This window comes from Tupaia chinensis, unplaced genomic scaffold (genome assembly GCF_000334495.1).
Source record: "Tupaia chinensis unplaced genomic scaffold, TupChi_1.0 Scaffold000196_1, whole genome shotgun sequence".
In the NCBI taxonomy this organism is placed as follows: domain Eukaryota; kingdom Metazoa; phylum Chordata; class Mammalia; order Scandentia; family Tupaiidae; genus Tupaia; species Tupaia belangeri.
The window spans coordinates 3424795-3430347 of record NW_006159671.1 but is presented as its reverse complement, the minus strand read 5'-3'; the positions used below and the strand labels follow the sequence as shown (position 1 = coordinate 3430347).

The window sequence follows — 5553 nt, the reverse complement described above, 5'->3', positions numbered from 1 at the left end:
TTCTTTCCTCTCCCGCCCTTTTTTTGATATAGCAGTTCTGACTAAATGGATCGAAGGCATCAAACTGAGGAATTACCAAGTGGTTTAGACGTGATTATACATGTCCTTCAGGACTGACTAAATACATACAAGAAATTGAGAAAAGTAAGATTTTGCTTTATGCCACAGAGCAGAGCAGAGAAAACTGAACCTATTATTTAGCAGCATTTTGGTTATAGAACTTTTGTAGAAGCTAAAGAGAATCAAGATATAAAAGAACTCCTGGAGAAAAAAATATATATAAATATATATAAACACAAAGTGTTGTTCTTTGAGACTTTTAGTCATACAACATCAAATTTTCTTAGCCTATGATCATGAAAAATCATACTATCTTATGACCTATGTATGTATAACTTAATTATTAATATTATTTTTATAGTAATAAAAGTGCCAGTCATTGCTATGCATCATTCCTAGTAAGTACATATTATTTTGAAAAGTGATCACTGATACTACAAGAAAATATTATTTTCATGTTATTCAATGACAGTTTGTGAGAAATAAGGGACTATTTCAGTAATCATACATAATTTATCTGGAGAGAAAAAACACTTTGATTTTTCAAGTAACAGTATTATATTTGGAAGTAAAAAGATCTGGATTCTATTTTCTTTCTTTCATTTATTTTTAAGGGATAAAATTAATGTTCATTTTTGATTTATTAATGTCAGAAAATAATACAAAAGAGTAGATAAAAAGAAAAAAGTATAGTTTTTCTTTTTAATAAAATGTCATATTCATTTTTTAATAAAATGTATGTTTACTTAAGTTCATTCAGAATGTCAGTGAAAGAACTGCAAATTTTTTTGGCAATTACATAGTGGTTTTTAGTTAAAAAAAAGAGCAATTACTTTGTATAGACTGAGTCAGAGACAAATGAAGATGAAAAACCTACTGTGCCCATAGATAACTCAAATTTGCCATGTAACAATGAATTTTTTTCTTTTTTTCTCTTTTCTAAATTTTTGAATTTTTATTATCATCATAATCTTCTTTATATTACATTGGATTGCATATAACTTTACAGTGTATTACATTGCTTTTTCAAAAGGGAATGCCATGCATGTCAGTCAATACAGAGACATTAATCTCCCCACTTCACCATTCAATATCTTACTTGCAGTGAATTCAGGGTTGTTTGTGGAAATGTACAGAGGCAAAAACTTTTGTCACTAGATGTGTGTTTTCCCTTATGCCAAATAAGGAGAAGCTCTACCCTTTGGTAAACAAGTGTTCTTTTTCGGGTCTCTGCAATGTTAAATTGTTCTCATTCTCATGCTTTTCATTAGTGATTTTTCTGTTGAAATTGGCCACTGGGTCAACCAGTGGCATGGAGGTTAAAGTGAATGGATCCTACATGGCCAGCTACATGGTTTGAGTCCTGGACCCAGAGGCTTGAAAAATATTCCAGGCATATGTATGTATGTGTACCCAAAATCCTGAGAGGAGGAAAGACAGGAAGAGATTGTGGTATGACCAGCCCTGCTGAGGGATGCTTTCTCACTCTCTCTCTTTCTCTGTTTCTAGTGAGCACACATACACTATAACAAAATAATAATAATAGTAATAAAAATAAAAAATATATAAAGAAAGAGAAAGAAATGGCCCCCATGTTTATAGTCCCCAAGTGCTGTCTAAGTACTCCTCAGCACAAGAAGGCTGTACTATGCTTTAAGGAGAAGTCTTCACTCAGTGCTGGATAACCTTCATTTAAGCATGAGTCACAGTGCTTTGACCATAAACTAAATGTCAATAAATCAACAATATATATATTATTAAATATGGCATCTTTAAACGGAAATACATAAGAAAGAAACTTATATACTGATGAGTTGATGAAAATGTGACAAGAGGTTCACAGAAACTTAACCCTGAGTTCCCCTAAAACAATCAATCAGCATTAACTAAGTCAGTGCTCCAGGTAATTTTTAAAAATCTCTTTATTTCTTCCATGAGCAAAATAGAGAGGGAAAAAGAGGGAGAGCAAAAGCCTAACATGCCTCAACACTATGATCTACCCCCAACCTTCAGCCACCCCTGGATTCTGGGCAAGCCTGTACCCCAACATACTCAAGAAGGTCTCTGGACTTGAACTGGTAACTTTCCATGTGGGGTTGCCTTGCAGAGCACCATGTTTTACTACTGTGCTACCTCTAGTCCTTGAGGTAGCTTCATAGAACATAACTGCAAAAAATGAATATTAAAGAGACAATGGCTGGCATGGTGATTAAGGTGATAAACTCCCACATGGCCAACTGCGGTTCGAGTCTCAGACGTGGCGACCTGAAGATCATGCCCTATGTGTGTGTGCACAAAAATCCCAGGTGGAGAATGTAGATGAAGGGATTGCACATGGCCATTTCCCTCATGAGGTTATTTCTCACATTCTCTCTCTATCTCTCCCTCTCTTTCTCTAATGAGTGCACTAGTCCTATGGAAAGAAAAAAAAAATTAACAGCATTTAAACCTAATGTAATTTTAAAATATTGTTTGATAAGCTACACAGGAATTTATAGATGGTTTTGGATTTTTTATATTTAAGGGCATTATGATTATGATAAATTCACATGTTTAATTTCTGATATGTATATGTATATATAAATCAATAATTTAGCCTGAGATACAGTGATAGAGAGCATAGCAGGGGAGAGTCAAATATGGCATAAAGGTGGACAGTGAGATGGAAGACTGCAGCAGAGAATCTTGGAGAGCACGGGTGATAGACAATGGACATTGGCAACCTGAATTCCTCTTTAAAGAAAGCTGTGTGGCCCCAGCTGCAGGAAGGCTGCCAGATAACTGTCTTCAGCTCTTAGTCCTTGCAAGTATCAACACATTGTCCATCTTTCTAGATGTGTCTCATATCTAACTACTTATTTCAGTAGCAATTTCAAGGCCTGCCCAATTCAGCCCAGTGCCAAGCAACTCAGATGTCCTGTTTCAGCTCCCTGTGTAATGAGCTGCATATGCTCTTTCTCTTGTCTCTCTTTTTCTTCTTTACATTCCCTTCTACAGTCGTTGGATTCAAATACACTCCTTAATAAACAGCCTTAGTCTGTACTAAACTCCTTCTGTCTGAGAAATTACTTTTTAGAGAACCCAAACTGTGACAGCATCTTTCTATTAGCTTCTGATATTATAGATGGTGTTTGGCTCTGTCATGAATGCAGGAATTAACTGGGATTTTTATTCTTTATTCTATTTATTTTTATTCTGTCTACCTTTTGAAAAGTGGTCCCAATGAGAAACTAAAAATCTACAAAACAAAAAAGACAAATGACTGCCTAATTCTGAAGATGAATAAATTCTTTCTGGAAATACAAGAATCATTTAAACAAATGCTTGCATTTTGAGTTGAAAGTCTTTTACTTAAGGCTCCTGGAATAATGAAAAGCTACATTAACATTTTCTCTTTATTTTTATGTCATCATTTGCTAAGAGACTATCTAGAGGCCACTGATACTGTTTAGCACAAGACTTCCTGTGCAATAGACCAATGATGAATTTCCCCTCTTAAAACTTTTAAAAATATGCATGTCCTCAACCATAAATTAATAATAACAATGTTAATATGGATAATGATGATGATAGTAAAAGAAAAAGAGGGAGACAGATTTTGTAGTCATTTTGACATTTAACACTTGGATAACATTTTCCATATGGGGTACTTCACTAACAGTCATCTTTTTGTCTACATATTACTGTTTAATTTTAATTATAATAGTAGATGTATAGGATCTTTATTCTTGGAACTGATGCATTCGAATAACTCCAGAATGGTGAATGGTAAGGGTTGCTGGGAAAACTTGTCCATGGACAGGAGACTGGGTTTTTAATCTTGTGCTCTTTGTTTGAGAAGAATGAGGGGAATCCCTTGCAGACTTTCTTTCCAACATGGGCGCCGGGCAGAATGGCTCCCGCAAAGAAGGGTGGCAAGAAGGGCCATTCTGCCATCAACAGGTGGTGACCTGGGAACACACCGTCAACATTCACAGGCACATCCATGGCACGGTCTTCAAGAAACGTGCCCTCCAGGCACTCAAAGAAATCTGGAAATTTGCCATGAAGGAGACAGGGAATCCAGATGTGCACATTGATGCCAGGCTCAACACAGCTGTCTGGGCCAAAGGAATAGCAAATGTCCCATACTGTATCCATGTGTGATGTCCAGAAAATGTGATGAGTATGAAGATTTTCCCAACAAGTTCTACTTTCTGGTGATCTGTGTACCTATTACTACTTTCAAAAATCTACAGGCAGTCAATGTGGATGATAACTAACTGTTGATTTTCAAATAAAATTATAAAACCAAAGAAGAGAAAAGAAGAATGAAGGAAAACCTATTTTTAAATTATGTAGCTTTAATTGCTCAGAAAAGATACATATTAAAATGTTAAAATCATTATCAATGAAAGAACCAGCAGTTAGCATAATGGCTATGTTGCTGGACTCCCACGTAGTCGACCACGGTTCGCGTCCCAGACCCGTTGGCTTAAAACTCACACCGGGCGCATGTGTGTTCGTGCCCAAGATCCCGAGAGGAGAATGGAGGAGAAGGAATTGCGGCATGACCATCCCCCCTGGGGGGTGATTTCTCGCTTTCTGTCTCTATGTCTCTCTCTGTCTGTCTGGCGAGTGCATGTGCCCTATAGCGAAAACCTCTCCAAAAAAAAAAAAAATCATTATCAATGAGAAAAAATCTCTTTTTCAACAGAAAATATCTATATTCTATTTTTTTCTTTTTTTAAAAAATATTTTTATGACAAAATTTTATCTTTTGCTTATTTTTACAGCTGGATTTTTTCTAGTGCATTATAATTTTTTTCCAGAGTACACTGTGTATTGTCTCAATCAAGCACATCAACATACATGTTATTGTCAACAAATAATTTTTCATTTCTTCCATTTCTTGTTTCTTGTATGTTTTGCTGCCCCCCATCCTTGATTCCTTATCTCTTACCCTCAGCCATCTCCCACTCTCTTCCCACACTGTCTCTGGTATCTATGTTTACTTTCTATACTGTTTCCCCCCCATTTTTTATTGAATTACTAAAGATCTTAATTAATCTAAAGGTTTTCATAGCAAACACAGCTGATATATACATTTCCATGAAGACAAGTCTAACTTTAGGCATCCTATAAATTATCACCTAGCTGGGGCTATATATCTTAACTGCGGTCATCAAATGGAATTTTTTTTTCTGGAAACTTTTCTTTTTTTTTGTAACTTACCTAAGCATCATCACAGCATACAAAATGTGATTTCCCATCCAGAATATACTGCATAGTGACTTAATCATGCATATTACTATCCAAAATTTTCTATTTATACTTCCTAGAATTTTTTACCCCTCTTTCTGACCCTCTGTCCTTTCCCCCCCTCTTCTCCCACTGTCTCTGGTGTCTACAATTGTCTTCTATTCCTTTTCCACCCACATTGTATTGATCACACAATTTCTTAAATAATCTAACTACTTTCAATGGTAAGTTCATATGGTACTATTAAGAAAA

At 35.5% G+C, this 5553-nt stretch overlaps 1 pseudogene; it reads left to right on the top strand.

The window, feature by feature from the left end:
* The first annotated feature begins 3952 nt into the window (after positions 1 to 3952).
* Positions 3953 to 4322, top strand: LOC102499559 (60S ribosomal protein L31 pseudogene; annotated as a pseudogene).
* Positions 4323 to 5553: the final 1231 nt, after the last annotated feature.